Source organism: Accipiter gentilis, chromosome 11, assembly GCF_929443795.1.
Source record: "Accipiter gentilis chromosome 11, bAccGen1.1, whole genome shotgun sequence".
In the NCBI taxonomy this organism is placed as follows: Eukaryota; Metazoa; Chordata; class Aves; order Accipitriformes; family Accipitridae; genus Astur; species Astur gentilis.
Genome location: NC_064890.1, coordinates 7,108,386 through 7,125,268, shown reverse-complemented (window position 1 = coordinate 7,125,268; position 16,883 = coordinate 7,108,386). Strand labels below are relative to the sequence as shown.

The 16,883-nt window shown below is 42.0% G+C and overlaps 1 protein-coding gene across 1 annotated transcript in view; it reads right to left on the bottom strand.

The window, feature by feature from the left end:
- DHTKD1 (dehydrogenase E1 and transketolase domain containing 1) overlaps positions 1 to 16,883 on the bottom strand; it is a 206,926-nt gene that overhangs the window by 137,464 nt on the left and 52,579 nt on the right. The gene's annotated exons all lie outside the window — the stretch shown is intronic.

The window sequence follows — 16,883 nt, the reverse complement described above, 5'->3', positions numbered from 1 at the left end:
CACCAGAGAAGTTTCATCTTGATATAAGAAAGACATTCTTTACAGTGAGTATAATCACTCACTGGAACAACCTCCCCAGGAACGTGCTAGTCCCCATCGCTGGAGGTTTTCAAGATGTGACTGGACAAGTTGCTAGTAATCTCATCTAGGCTCAATTTCCCACAAAAGGCTGGACCAGATGATCTTTTGAGGTCCCTTCCAGCCTAGGCTGTTCTATGATTCTATGAACATTTTTGGAAGAAGCTTGTATCTTCTTTATAGCCATATATTTTTGCATTTGGTTTAGAGTGTCATGGGACAAAACCAAACTTCAGGTTGAGGGAGACAGCAACCTCTGAAACCAGATCCACTGCCATAGGGACAGGAATATCTCTGAGCTGCCGAGAGCAACTTCCATTCCTCCCCTGGGGTGTCAGGGTGCATGTGTGGAAAGTGAGAGATGAGTTTGAACAGTCTGGTGGTTCAGAGACAATTGAGTCTCCTAGGCTGACACTTTCTAGACAAGCCCTTGAGATAACCATCACATTCTGTAAAAAATTGCCAAGATAGGATCTGTGGAGAGCAGAGACAGTGAGCATTTATTAGGCACTCTCTAGGAACACCTTTAGCATTTAGTCCTGTTTGCGGTTAAGCCAGAAGAATATGTAATTTCCAGGTTATGTTCTAAATTGATTGAGAAATAACCCTGAAGCTGCTGTGGCCAGTGCCATTCTGTACCTGTACAGAAGCAGAGCTGGCGGCATCGAGAGAGCTGTGGTTATTAACTTCTCACCAGCCAGCATTTACAGTCTTCCTTTTGTCTTCTAGATCTCCAGATTCACCCCTGCCCCCTTCTCTCTTCAGTGCCTTATCTCCTTTCTGTATTGCTGAGGCTGTCTCACTGTCCCCAGGCCATTCCTTCTGCCTCCTCCACCATCACCCTCACCCCACCGGTGCTTCTTGACCTACCCTTTTTCTCCAGAACTCTCCGTATTGCCTTTGTGGCTTCCTACTGCCTTCTCTCTCCATCAAGCCGTGTCCCTCTTCCTTGCTGGTGGCTCCAGAGCCTAATCTGATAGGCATACTAGTGAGCTGTCTAGTAAGTTGGACCTAATTTCTTTCATCACCTTACTGTTGATATTAGGGCACCTCACTGCTGAGACAAGATTTCAAGGTATGAGGAGAACTCTACAGAGTAAGAAGTTGCCTAATGAGTTGTGCTGTCCTCAGGGTTTGTCTGCAGTTTATCTGGGGAGGAGAGAAAGGGGAGCTGGGGTGTATTTTTGGCATTCAGTACCTCGGTTTCACTTAAGTTCTAGTTTTGGTTCCTAAATCCTTTATTTGATCTAGTCCTCCATCTTTTCCTTCAGCAGACCCTACTCTTAGAGCAAATACTTCCCTTTTCCTATGTTTTGTCTGTTTAGGGGGCAGTGGGGGGATGGCCTTCTACTGGTTTTGCAGTATCTGGTTGAAAGTGGCCCAATTTTAGCAGGCTCCTGTAGCATTAATGCAATACAAAATATACCTAATAGCTGTTCCTTGGCTTCTACTATTTAACACATATATTTTCTGACATTTAATGGTAGTTTGTTCTCCCATACATCCCAGCTAGTTATTTTCCAGTGTCAGTGAGTTTGAAATGAATGCAACTTATTTTCCTGCAGAGAATGGAGACTTATGTCACTGAATTGAATTATATATTAATCATATTATTTCATAAAGGGGAGGAGTGCAAGTAGAATCAAAGAAATATAGAAAATTATTTATTCTAAGAGAGCTTAAAATACCTATACTTGGAAGTAAACTTGTCTCTTTAAATTGTTGTGGGGTTTTCAGGTTTGTGGGTGGGATTTTTTTCCCTTTTTCTTTTTTTTTTTTTTTTAATTTCTGGTTTGATTCCTGTTAGAACTGAAAGTTAATTCTTCTAATGGTCTTCCATTGGCCCATGATATGAGTCTGGATGATCTTAATTCCAGTACCCAAGGACATGGTGTCCTCTCATAGTGAGCTGTATTTTTTGCATTTGAGCTGTATTTTCTGTTTCAGCAGAACTGAATGGTTTATGGAGAAGGAGAGCAGCATGGAGGGATTCCTTATATGTCATGTTTGAGGGAAGGACTTGAGGTTGTCATCAGGATGTTCTGTAACTGTTCTGGAAAGGGATTCTGGTAGGTCTGTGGGCTCTGTCTACAGTCAGCTTCAAGTCAGTGTAACAAATACTGACAATTTCATTAGGAGCTGAATCAGGCTTTTACTAAATCAAGAAGGGGGTTTAGACCTCTGTAGCAGAATGTAGGTGGACTTTAGACATTTAAATTTCATCTGCAATCCGCACAATCTCTGCTTGCCAGCTATCTAAACCTGCATCTGTCTTATCTCTGTAGGTGCCTCTCAGTTTGACCTGAAAGTTCACTGGCTGTATATGCTGCATGAGTTGAACAGAAAATTTCAGCACAAACTTAACCTTGTTCACCATAGTGGCTTACACGTTTTCCATCCCCAGTGTCACTCAGGCTCAAAGTGTCCACAGTGTTTTTGGGGAGACTCGGTGATACTTATGAACTGGGTGTCTATGTACTGTACCTTCACAGAAACTTGGCTGGTGGATAACCTTCATGGTTCAGAAAGTGAAGGCAGAGATAAAAGCTTCTAATCAAGGCATTACAAGAAGATGAAAGGAGGAAAGAGGAATGTAAATCCTCACCTCCAGACCTTCAAGGACAAATCACGTATTTTACATTGCTATCGATGGATAAAAAAATTCCCCATCATGGCAATCCTCTAATCCCACAGGACAAGGCTATTAGAGGATAATCCTAGCCTAAATTGCAACTCTATGCTTGAGCATTGGTTCTCCTAATGCTGTAGGATACAATTACAGAACAAGGCCTGGAAACCACAGCCTTTGTTCTGCCTTATTGCTTAATTGTTTAATGAAGTATTCACTTCATCTAAGTGAGTGCTTTGTAATTTTGTACTGGCATGCAGCTGGCAGTGGCAACAAGAAGAGAACTGGCCTTTTTACAGAATAATTTGTTCTCTTGGTAGAAGAAGGTACCATTAAAGATATCAGTCTCTGATAGTAAATAATTTGAGAGATCTCCCCATAAAAGGGAAATCTCATCCTTAAAAGTGAAGAATGAAAGCACATTTCTAACTGCTTCCCCACCTCCCCACCCCCCCTTTTCCTCTTGATGCTGTGCAAAGACAGATGGAAGAGGCAGTGTGACAGTTAGTACCAGATATTGCACTAAACAGCTCAGTTTCTAAGGTCAGGACGCTGCTGTCATGTGCACCTCTAAAACTGGAATGGGAGAGGCATTCCCAGCTAAAAAAAAGGGTATCAAAAAAGGCTTATATCAAGATGAAAGCAATATTCAGGCCCTTAAATAAGTGCAAAGTCACTATATATAAGTGCAAACCAACATTTTAAAAGTTTATTTTTACATCTTCTGTGGGTTTCAAGAGGAAAACAGTGGCCCTGCTCTGCTCTTGAAAGTATTCTTATGCTCAGGACAATGTGTCAGATTCCAGCTCCCAAGGAGTTCCCCAGTGAACATCAAGTGTTCAGAGGCGTCGGTTCCCTACCGGCTACTGGAGCTCTGCACCTTCCAGAATTTCGGGTGTTTTGATCTTTTGAAGCATTTATTTTTCTTTATAACTATAGAAGGAACTTAGACAATTAGCTCTGGGCTTGGATATCATATTTGGCTGGGCAGCTGAATGCTAGACACTGGATATGAGGATCTTTGCAATAGGCTAGCAAGAGAATATGACCCTGGGAACAGGAGAAAATGGTTTGAATGCTGGAGGCTTTTTTGTGTTCCAGCCATGCAGGGTCTCTTGCAAATGCTAAATACCAGAATAACTGTATTGGCTTTGCATGGCAAGGTTTTGGTGGCGGGGGGGTTACAGGGGTGGCTTCTGTGAGAAGCTGCTGGAAGCTTCCCCCATGTCCGACAGAGCCAATGCCAGCTGGCTCCAAGACGGACCTGCCGCTGGCCAAGGCCAAGCCCACCAGTGATGGTGGTAGTGCCTCTGGGAGAACAGATTTAAGAAGGGGGGAAAAACTTCACAATCGCAACTTTGGCCAGAGAGAAGAGTGAGAACATGTGAAAGAAACAGCCCTGCAGACCCCCAGGACAGTGAAGAAGGAAGAGGAGGTGCTCCAGGCTCCGGAGCAGAGATTCCCCTGCAGCCCGTGGGGAAGACCCTAGTGAGGCAGGCTGTCCCCCTGCAGCCCAGGGAGGTCCATGGTAGAGCAGATCTCCACCTGCAGCCCAGGAACAGAGGACCCCACGCCGGAGCAGGGGGATGCCTGAAAGAGGCTGTGACACCGTGGGAAGCCCACGCTGGAGCAGGCTCCTGGCAGGACCTGTGGCCCCGTGGAGAGAGGAGCCCACGCTGGAGCAGGTTTGCTGGCAGGACTTGTGACCCCGCGGGGGGGCCCACGCTGGAGCAGCCTGTGCCTGAAGGACTGCAGACCGGAGAAGGGACCCATGTTGGAGCAGTTCATGAAGAACTGCAGCCCGTGGGAAGGACGCACGTTGGAGAAGTTCATGGAGGACCATCTCCCATGGGAGGGATCCCACGGTGGAGCAGGGGACAAGTGAGGAGTCCTCCCCCTGAGGAGGAAGGAGCGGCAGAGACAACATGGGATGAACTGACCCCAACCCCCATTCCCCATCCCCTTGTGCCACTGGAGGGGAGAAGACAGAGAAAATCGGGAGTGGAATTAGGCCAAGGAAGAAGGGAGGGGTGGGGGGAAGGTGTTTTAAGATTTGGTTTTATTTCTCATTTTCCTACTGTGATTGGATTGGTAATAAATTAAATTAATTTTCCCCAAGTTGAGTCTGTTTTGCCTGTGACAGTAATTGATGAGTGATCTCTCCCTGTCTTTATCTTGACCCACGAGCCTTTCATTGTATTTTCTCTCCCCTGTCCAGCTGAGGAGGGGAGTGATAGAGCAGCTTTCATGGGCACCTGTCTTCCAGCCAGGGTCAACCTACCACAGTAACATTGCCAGTCTTTAATATTGAGTTTTTATTCAACAGCTATAAAGTGTTTTATGAATAACATTGGTACAAACAGGAGAGCTAATGTTCACCTATGCACTAATCCATTCTTCTCTTGCCAGCCCTGCCTCTTGGGAGGTAATGCCTGTGGTTACTTTGCTGGTTCTCACAAGGAAGGGTGCTGCTTCACTAAGACCACATTGCTAGAGGAAGACAGCAATGAGAGAGGTGGTTTACAGCTAGTTCACTTCTTGCTTTCCATGCAGGCTCGGCTATAGGTGCCATTCTTGGGAAGTCTATGGAATGCAGATGATGGGAAGGAAACCATCACACAGTGGCATTTGGCACATCAACAAATGGTATGGTATAGGGCACCTGTGTGTATACGGTAGGTACAGGTAAATGCACTGTGCTTGACCCAAAAGAGGTGGCAAATGCATGGCTTGTGAGTTCCATTTAAAAGGAAGTACAGTGCAACCCTTTTGTTTGTCAGGACACTTTGTAACTTGTTTTCATGAAACTACCATTTTCAACATCATTTAACAAATCATTATAGACCTTTTAATAAATTATAGTCATTAACCTTGCCTAGGGTAACTGAGGGCAGGATTTAAATTCAGGCAGTAAAGAGTCTGTCCTCTAGGCCTATGTTCAAGATCACAAGAGTGTCAGAGCCAACATCAGCTCAAGGACGAAGAGGAATAAAACTGGCTCACAGCCATGTTTTGTACCTTTACAATGCTGACGGGTTCCTGCCTGTGCCAGTGTACAGAGACAGGCTGCTTTTATCTGTGCTCACTCCAAGCTGCCTCTGTGATCTGTTCTTGCAGTTGGAAGAGCTAAAACATGGGAAGACCCTGGTTCCTTTGCCTTTAAGGACATACCTGCCAGTTTTTCTGTAGGGAGTTTCCTGCAGAAGGATTGACACAGAGGCAGGGATCTGACTCATGGCTGCTAGAGACACCTTCTGGAAGAGCTGTCATGGAATAGCCACAGGGCAGCCGTGAATCAGTCCTGAGCAGTCTCATTAGCACCTGATTTCCTAATGGCATCCCGTATATACTTATGTTACCAGCTATTTTTGTATCCTCTATGCAACCACCCCCTTAACAGGAACTCTCTGTCCACATAAAAGAATGGGGTTTTATTTATCTATATGAAAATGCTTGCATAAACTTTTGTTTAAACCCCTTAGTTTTTAATTAAGTTTTTAATTAATTAAGAAAAAAAAATCCTTTGCTTAAAGCTGATGTTCAGTACCTTTTTCTTAGAACCAACATTTTAGCTTCTTTGAAGAAAAGATTTCAAAACAGGTTGCAAAAGCATTTCTTTAGCACATTTTTGGCTTAAAATACTGTGTTGCCATGTCTGTTATTATAGCTGCTTATCACTCTGAGGTAACATTTGGTTTTTGTTTCAAAGTTTCAATTGCTTGCTTTTAGTGTTATTACTGGTGGTGACTCAATTTCAGATGGCTATAGCCTGAAATGGCTTCTGCGTGAACCAGCTTAAGCCTCCACACTGAGTCAGAGAAGGATCAAAAGTGGCAGAGAGGAAAGTGAAACAGAGGGCACAGATCACCTCTGCCTCAGCTGTAGGAGCACAACTGTAAAACAGGACCGAAGTCCTGTCTAGTGGAAAAGGCATTGAATCATGACTGACAGGGATGACTCTGGTCTGAGTGGAGCCTTCATAGTAAAAACTGATGAAGTGGTTAAATTACATCTTCCACTCAGTCTGCTGGTGAGAGTTGTCCAGAAGCTGCCGAGCACAAAGCTGACATAACCTCTACCCCATTACCACAGGCTCCTGGAGGTTTAGCCCGGGCTGCACCCCGCTTGCCACCTTGCGTGCTTATCAGTGTGCTTGTTGACCTAGCTGGGTTCACTGCATTCCAGAGCTGGTCAATGAATGTTCTTTATTTGAATTCCTCTGCAGCTTCAGCACAGCCCTGTATACTGGCTCTTTTGGTGTTTGAAGTTATAGGCTTCCCTCACTGTGGTGGCTTTAAACAATGTACTTGCTCCCCATCCTTTTTCTACAGTATGGGAATTTGGGGAGAATCAGTTAATTCAGGGTGATAATCAGTGTTCCCTGAAATTCCAAATATATTAGTGGTATCATTATGGGTGGTCACACTTTCTTACTTTTCATGAAGGCAGGCATAAGGCTGAAGCTCAGATAGAGACACCTGGCATTTGTATTCTTTAATATTTACAATAGTCTAATGATTACCATTGCAGTCTTGCAAAGTGTTCACCTGCCCTGAGGGATGGAATGACTCAGGAAGATATCTGCATTACAGTTGGAATATTGTGCCGGCTGGGGAGACACCTTCAGAGAATATTTTTGTTTTTCAACAGTTCCTGCTGTGCCTTGGCATTTACAGTCCATCTGGACTAACATCTTCAGCAGTTTTCTTCTCTACCCAGCAGACTTTGGGCCAGCAGTGTGACACACACATTAGTTTATCACCAAGCTGTAAGTAGCACAGTTGATTAGTTTTTATCACTCACTGCTTTTAGTGTGTCACAAGAGAACTTTATAACTTCCTTTACAGGTGGGGAAACTGAGTCATGGAGAGAAGAGATGGTGTCGCTTAGTTCACCTGTTGAGGAGGGTGGAAGAGGTGACACAGATCCTGGCTGGCTGGGAGACCTATCCTCTGGATTGCTACCTGATCCTGAAAATCTGAGGCATGAAGGCACAATTGTCACACTCCACTCACCTCTTCTGCCTGGTTTGCTGATCCAGTCTCCTGGCAGGTCTTTCTGAATCACTTGTTCCCTCCAGAACCTCTTACCAATCTACACAAACTCATGTGGATCTAAAATGAAAACTCCCTAGGAAAGCCAGAACAGCCAGGCTTTCCCAAACTGCTCTGCTGAATGGTCCAGGTCCCCCCCAAAACATCTTTCTCACAGGTGTATTTCTTAAAGCAGAACAGGGTCTCCTCATGCTTACAATGATCTTCCTAGAATTTGGTACCGTCACCCATCTTGACTATCGGATTGCAACTGGTCCTCCAACATAGTCAGTGAGGATGCAAAGACAGGGGCTGCAGGGAAAGTGAGAGAAGAGAGTTTAGACCCATGACTTGCAGGACTTCCAGCAGTACTTTCTCACACATGCTGTTCAGAGAGCTGCCTGATTAAACCAGGGGCTCATTCCCTGTGAGCAGTCGAGTACAAAAACAGCACTGGCAGAACTGGCCCAACACATTAACCAGGAATTGCTTCAAGATGTGAGCTGTTAATGCCCTCTGCTGACAGTTTGCTATGTAGTGCCATCACTTTTAAAATAAAGTATTTTCTGTTGTGGCACAAACAAGGATTTCTGAGGATCTGTAGTAAACTGAAGGCACCTCCCTCAGGCAGAGATTTTTGGGGTTTATTGCTTGATTTTTTTATGTCCTTTCTCACTGTTGTAATTTAGATGCGACATATCAATCACCCCACATCAAAGAGAAGTCCGGTCTAAGCTGTTGTGCAAGGCAGTGAGTGTACACATAGTAAGAGCCAATTTTCCCCTGGAGAGTTTGCAGTCTACAGAGACAAGACAGATAAAAGGTAGTGGGAAAAAAAAAAAGAATGATCAGCCCCATTTTACATATAGGCCGCTGAGATACTGAAAGATCTAGCTGAGCCTGCAAAAAGGCAGCTCTATTACCCTGCCTGGAACTGTAGTCAGATGAATTCAAAGCACAAATAAACCACAAGTTCTGACTGCATGGAGAATGGATCACACTGTTGTCATCTTCTCTTTTTTTTCTTCTTTTTTTTTTCTTATTTTCTTCACAAGGTTAAATAATTCCTTTGCTCAACTAAAGTTGCAATTCAGTCAAATGCCATATGGGGATAAGCAGGCCAAGAAGCAATGACCTGTGATAAACAGGTTGGACTAAACAGTCACATTTCTTTTCTGCCTCTATCAGCTTGCCCAAGGTCACACCAGTGTTTTGTGAGAAAGCCAGGAAGTTAATCCAGTTTTTTTGTTTGTTTGTATGGGGTTTTTTGTTTGGTTGGTTTTTTTGGGAGGGGGTTGTTTTGGTTTGGTTTTGGTTTGTTCAGGGCTTGAAAATCTTTTTTCCTCTTGTTTACATGTCATAATTATCTAACAAATGGCTTATAGGAATGTATTTAAATATTATAGGGATGAATGGGACAGAAAGGTGTAGGGCATTTTAACAGGTGTTTTTTTTAGCCTATGAACTGCTACTGAGCTCCTTATCAGGACTTCTGCTGTGGTAAATTTACTGTTTGGATTTTGCTAGTTTGGTAGCTGTGAGTGCTGAATAAACTGGTGTTCCATTTCAACCATCCAGTGCCTCACAAAGATTTCAGGCTGGCTGTGGAAACATTCCTGGATTGTCTGCTCTGAATAAATGCTCACGTGGAAAAAGACTAAAAGCTTACAGGTATATCCACAAACAGCAAACAAAAAGCACTGTTATCTTTGACGACTTCCATTTTACCATGTTGCATACATGGGAAGTACTCAGTGTTTTTTCACAGGCTATGTAAAAGGTTAAAAATCCATTCTTGCTGCCAGACAAATGCTATTCCCCAACTCAAGCTGCAGAGGCTTCTGATTTCAGTAATTAAGACCAGTTTCCAAGCCCAGCTGTGGGGAGAAGACATCAAAATTTAAATTCCTGAACTGTAGTGGTGTCACTGTATTAAGCAGGTTCTAGGAAGAATAATAGCAACAATAATAATATGTAATAATCCTGATAATTAATAATAACCTCAGGCTAATGAATAAGGGACTGATTGTCCTTGCATGAATATTCTTGCTGGTCCCAAAGAAAAAGGGGTAAACTAGGTCAGTTTTCCAGTCCTCAGCATGGGTGCTCTGGAGAGCACCTCAGCATTTCTCCTGCAGGACTTTCTTTCAGAGAACCAAATTTTCACATTAACCTGCTCTTTCACGTTATGTCTCTTTCATTTCTTACAGGTTTTGCATTAAAACCTGATGCTTTCCCCCACTCCAGTATTTATGGTAGTGCTACCAGTTGTTAAAATGTGATACGTGGTATTTTGTAAAGCTTTCTAGATTTGTGTACTTATAGAAGAATCTCAGCATTCATAAAAAAAAACAAACAAAAAAACCCCAACCAAACAAGCAGGGAGAGAAAAAAACAGAATAAGAATTCTGACTTCATGCTAAGGACTCAGAAAAAAAAAAAAAAGCAAGAAAAAGCACACTATTTTAAAAATATTTTTATCCTAATCTAGTGAGGTCTTGAAAGAGAAGGGAGACTAACTCAGAAGTATTCCCCATGTCTATATTTATACAATATCCTAACACTCAGAATAGAGTTTTTTGTTATAGGATTAACTCCCTTAAACAACAGATGATAAAGTTTTAATGGCATGAAGGGTGTATTTCATTAAACAGGTACAAGAAACAAAATATTGATATCTAGATTAAAGACCACATTAGGAAAATGCCTTCATGTGTTCATTTGCTTTCTTCTTTCCCCCATGTTCTATATAAGTTTTACCAATTCTTTGTTGTTTCTTTCCAGAAGCATCACTTGGTGCCTACACTGAGAATGATTTTGGGTCAGGAAGTGGAGAAGACTGGAGCAGGTATATACCACATTATCCTTGATGCTGACAGGGCAGAGTTGACAGGGAAAACATTTTTCATCTTTCAAAAAATGATTTCATCCTCTGTAATTGTTTATAGGAGGACAGGTCTGGAATAAAACCCGAGTGCCACTTTGGAAGACCTAACGCCTTCTCTGTCATCAGCAGCTGAGGCAGCCTGAATGTCAACATTCTCTTATTGCAGGTAATTTGTCCTTAAAAACTCCTTCAGAAAGCAGACTACGGGTGGAGCTTCCGCTCTCTTAGACACAACCCATTACATCAGACCTCACTGACATATAGCTCTAATGAGCCAAGCTGCAGATAGTCTAAGGTGTTGCCATCCATACCTGTTCTGCCCTTCCAGGAGGTGACTTTCCTTCAGCAGAATTGGTGGATGAGATCAATACCTGTATCGGTATTAAGTCCAACAGGTTAACTTGTATTCCTGTGAAAGTTAGTTTAAAGAGTTGGTTGTATTTTGATCTAGGCTACAGGACTGCTTCTTATTTTCAGTTAACTCCACAGTGTTACAAGTTTTGGTTTCAGCAGGCTGAAAACACTGTCCTACCTAAGGAGGGAAAATTATAGTCTCATGTATTAAGTAGCTATGAACAACAGTCATGAATCAAACCCATGAATCTGGCTTAAATTTTAGTAGTACAAATTCAATTTGTTATTTTAATATCTGGTTTTGTTTTCAACTTTTTCTCTATAACAAACAATCAATAAAATATACAATAACCCTGCAATGCTCCCGTTATCATGACTCCAGGATATAAATATTTTAAATAAGTATTAATGTTTTAAACATCATATAATGAAAATTAATACAGTCGGCACATCAAAGTTTAATGAATGATTTTCCCCTTTCCAAATACACAATGGTATTAAGGGTACATTTCTACTATTTTCTTTTCATAAAAGCTATGCATTTTGACAAAAATCCTAATATTGACAACAGCCAGGAAATGGTACATCATACAATGGAGAGTGAGAAAAGTATAGCTCTGATGTTTTTTTCCCTCCTTTGCGAGTGTAAAACAGGATGGGGATGCATTATTCAGTGGCTAAATTCAGAATTAGTATAATTGAGGTGCAATGACAGTGAAATCAAGACAAATGAATTCTACTCATTGTAGTATGAGATTTGTCCTACAGCTTTAGTTCGTCATGGAAATATAACCATTTGCCTATTCTCCTTATTGCTTAGAGAAGGCAATGAGCATTTCTGTGAGATTATTTAAGTGTAGAATTATTAGAAAATCTTGCAGCTACAGAGATAGATGGGTTTTACACAAAATCTCTGCTCTTTGTAGCAACCCAATGGGTTATTGAGCAAAATAATGGTCAGAAAGAACATTGCCAGGCTCCTAATGAGAAACTGTTGACAGTAAAATTACCCCAACATTCATCAAAAAGCCAATAAATGTAAAGCATGGGGCCTTTGATGCAGTAGCTCATAATTTCTGTTCAGAAGCCTTTGCAGTCTCTTCAGGGCATGCAATCATCCTGCATTTTTGCTGATTTTACTGAAAACTTCATTGCTAAAGAAGTACAAGGAGCAGGTGTCGGCATTCTGAATGCCACTGTTACGGTGCCACTGGCTCACCGTGAGATCTCAGGCAGAGCACATTTGGCCTCAATTTCCCCATCTGCAATAAAGGAATGACAGTATAGGAATTACCCAGAGGCAATTCTGTGAAGGACACAGCATTGCCATCCAAATGCTCAGAAATCATGAGCTAGATGGTAAAAACTATGATGCTGACTTTTGTCAATGAGTTAGTCATGTATTTTTAATGTTAACTACGTCCAGCTTTTTGTGCCTCTGTAGTATATATTTTCAAGCTCTCTCCTCCACAGCTGCAGGAGATTACTTCAAACCAACGCATAACTAATTCTTACCCAGTCTGCTGAATTCTGGGTTGGGTGGCCTTAAGAAAACCACATGAAGTTTATATAAAAGCTTATATAAAGTCCCATTCTGTTCTTCGGCTCTGTGGAACGTGGAACATATAAATACCTTGCCCATCACCCAAGTCCTCTGTTTAACTCTATCTTCAGCATATATCCCCTAAATGATGTGGTGAGGCAGATTGTTGCCTGGTCCATGAATTAGGAACAACCTTGTGTATCCTCCAGATTTTGCCTCTGTATCTTTTCTAAAATTTCCAGGTAAAGGCTCAAAGCCATTCTTCTAAGGCCTCCATGGACTCTGCGGTCAGCGGCTGGATAGTTCATTACATTCATACTGGCAATTCCTTGCTTGCATTTTCTTGACCAGTTTCCAGCTGTTTCTGTGTATATGAATAGAAAACATGTCCCTGTCTGTCATTTGCAGTGATAAGCTGCATCCTACAGGCTGTACACAGATGGAGTCATGTTTACAGAGAAGGGTGAGTGTATGCCACATGCTATTAGGGCCACTTGAAACCAGGCTAATTACCTGGCAGACATGACTACAGAGCAGCTTCTTTAATAAAAATGAATGGGGTGACAAGGGATAGACTCCTTGCTATTCTGGGACAAACTCTTTCCTCAGGCAGCAGATAGCCACAGCAGTAAGGCTCCTGATCTATCAGTTGGTTTGCTGTTTCTTGGCTGGAGAGCTTAATTAACAATTCTGGAATTGGTCTGTTTCCCAGGAATAGCCTGTAAATCAATTAAATTAAACAATAAAGGCAGATGTGGGCAAAAATAAAAATCCCACACAAGTCAGAAATGAAAAATTATGTTGCTTTGTCAATCCACAGGGGCCAATGCAGGAGTGTTCTAAAACCTTCTGAAGCTTATCTGTCTAGTGGTTCAAGCAAGAAGGAAATGTTCCTGTGGATGCCACCATTTTTGGAACTGATGATTTCTAATTACATAATTATTGCATGAATTAGTACAAACAAATACTGTGAAAACTGAGTTAAAACATATTTACAAATATTTTTTCTCTTCAAGATTTGAAAGTACAACACAAACATATGTCACACCTGTGAATTAGACTGAAAAAGACCACAAGCCTAGAAAAGCAGTGTTCTTAAGGATCTGAACTCAGTCATCAAGAGTGCTGTGCTTCCTCGACTACCACGGATTTGAATTGTGAAGGAGCTCAAGGCATTGTGGTGTTTGGTCTTTTACAGGGAAAGCCAAGGATAAGGTAACACTCCTACCCTCTGCCTATCATATAAACAACCAGAACATCATTTTTGCTACTTAACTTCCCCTCTCATCACCATTTTGTCTTGCTAAAGCATGCCTGTTCTTAACTTTACATAGCACTTCCATTAATGCCAGTCTGCTCACAGTGAATAATGCTAAGGATACCTATATGTCTTTGTAATATTAGTGTCTTACGAGGCCATTCAAATTCAATGAATCCATGTGCAGGAATAACATGATCAGAATTTGATTCCATTGCAGTGCAACTATTTCAAATGAAGTAATTATTCTATAAAAATGCAGGGTATTTTTTCTTCAAAGATTATAACCAGGAGTTACTAATAATGCCAAACCCCATCTTGTGTTGATGGCAATCAATTGCAGGAGAATTTCTAAATATCAGAAAGAATGTGCTCATCTAAACTATCACTCGTGTTAAGATGGCCAGTGAAACCATTTTATTACTGCAGTTAGTTGGAAAGAGCACTATTCTGCAAAAATCAGATAATGTACTTATTTCTAAAAGCCTGGAACAAAAGAGCCAGTAGAGATTTGCTGAGTAGTTGCAAGATAGCCATTAAATATAAATATTTTTAAAAACAATTTACTCTTTCCTAATGCTTTTAGAGCAGCATGTGGGAACAGAGTCTAAGTAAGTGCAGCATTGTACTGCATTAAAAAGGACACGATGAAGGTTATTGGGCTTCAGATTTAACCCTTCTATCTCTTAACTGCTCATAACAGTTCCTAAACTATATAAACTATGTGACTTTATATAAAACCCATTTTTCCTAGCGGTCACAATATAAGTTTATATTTCTAAAACAACTATTATCAATGATCCACATTTTTCACACTCCTATAGAAACAAACTATTTTTAATGGTGAATTCAAGTTTCAGTTTCCATTCCTTAAATTAAAAATAGCAGCATAACTGGAAATTGCTTTCTCTTCATCCTGAGTATGCATTGTCGATGGAAGAGAATTGCTTTGTGGGGCTGTATATGTATAAATGATATGGGTATTTATATTACTGGCTTGAATGAAAATATGTAGGCCAGTTAGAAAGAAAAGGGGCTGATTTTTGCTCCAAACTATCCAGGTCTTGCTCCAGTATAAGGAATAACAGAATTTAATTATGCTACTCAGGCAGCAAAGTGTCATTCAACGCCTTGATCCCAGCAGTGCACCTGACAGAGTACAGCCCATTGCTACTACATGGGAGACAGATTGACTAAACCATGAGACCACTTCTCATAACAGAGGGACAATGACAAGGCTGACACTACTGACAATGGCCTTTGCAAGGTGGTTTTCATGCTTACATCATTCTGAAGCAGACCTGCAGCAACTGCATTGCATAGCACTTGGCCTGGGCTTCCTCTAGCTCCATACAGTACCTTCGTGGCCCAAAGGCCCAGAGATAGAAGTGCTGACTTTTTGTTGCAGCAGTTTTTCAGTTCAAAGTACCCGAAATAACAGGCAGGCCTGCCAGCAGTGTGGTTTTTAGCACGATGCTGAGAATGCTCAGGAGTGTTAAGCAAGGCCTATGGGGATAGTATTAGGGTGCTGTAAAGGGCTGAGTGAGCCAAAGCTCACGCGGACTCATCCATACTGCCTAGGAGTAATTAATCTCTGGAGAGAACTGTCCCAGGATTTTACTGGGTATCTGGTTCACTCCGGAGAACTGAGGAATGAACTAACACTCATATGGACAGGGAACCAAGGACACAGGAAAAAACATACCTTAAAAAAATCCTTCTTGATTCATGATACTTCCACATTTGGAGTTTTAGTAGCTGTAGGTAGGATTAGTCTGATCTAACTTAAGACATCTGGTCCCTTCCAGGCCAAACCATTCTATGATTCTATGATATGAGCTAAGCACTTTAGGCTACTTTTACTGTCAACAAAGTAAAAAAGGCCCATCCATTCCGTAATTCACCTGGTCTTTCTTTGATGCCTATTTAAGGATGAAATGGATAAGCCTGCATGATTTGGCTATGTGGAACTTCAGAAAAAATGTCTTTGCCAAGAGGCCATCCCATGTTGATTACCATGGATTGATATCGAGGCTCATATCATTATCATCATCAATAATACATCCTCAGCAAATTTGCAGATGATGCAAAATTGGGGGAATGGCTGACATACTGAATGGCCTGGCTTCAATCCAGAAGAACCATAATTTAACGAGAAATGCAAGCTTCTGCACCTGGGGAAGAATAACCCCAAGCACCAGTACAGGCTAGAAGCTGACTGGCAGAGCAGCGGTCTTGCTGAAACTGGGCTTACAGTGGATGCCCAACTGAATATGAGCCAACAGTGCACTCTCATCACAAATAAGACAAAATGTATACTGAGCAATACTGACTGGCTGAAGGTGGCCAGCAGACAGAGGGAATATTTTGTTCTCCTCTGTTCAGCACTGGTGAGGCCACATTTGAAATACATCCCAGTTTTGGCACAACCAGTATAAAAGGGATGTGGAGAAACTGGAACTGGTCCACTGCAGGGCTACCAAGCTGGTTACCTAGAGAACATGACCTACAAGGAGACTGGAGGAAGCTGGACTTGTTCAGTCTGGCACAGAGGAGTCTGAGTGTGGTCTAAATGCAGCCTCTGGCTGCTTGAAGACCATTACAAAGATAATGGAGGTGAAGTTTTCTCAGTAATGTCAGATAATGTAACAAAGGGCAATGGTCAAAAACATGCTGCTTTGAGGCTCAGACTGGACATTAAGAAAACATATTTCACCAGGAGGATTGCACAGCGCTTTAACAGATTACCCAGAGGAGCAGCTGAATCCCTGTTGTTAGAGGTTGTCAAGACCGTAGATCCATGGCTGAACTGCTCCGGTGTCGGTAAAAGCCCAGCTTTGAGCACAAGGATGGACTTTCCAACTAACACATCTAAGATTCTGTGATAAGCTGAAGACATACAGGCTCAAAATTACAGCTGGGTCAAAACACTGCCAGGTGAGAATCTCTGCTGAAGCCCACAGGCAGTGGCTTTTGCAGTGTGCCCTTTGTGAAACTAAACACCCCCAAGCCATGCTCAGCCTCACTGGAGTCAACAGCAAAATTCTCTAGACCTGGGACAAGTGCTTGAACTGATGGTGGAAAACCAGGATTTTCTGATG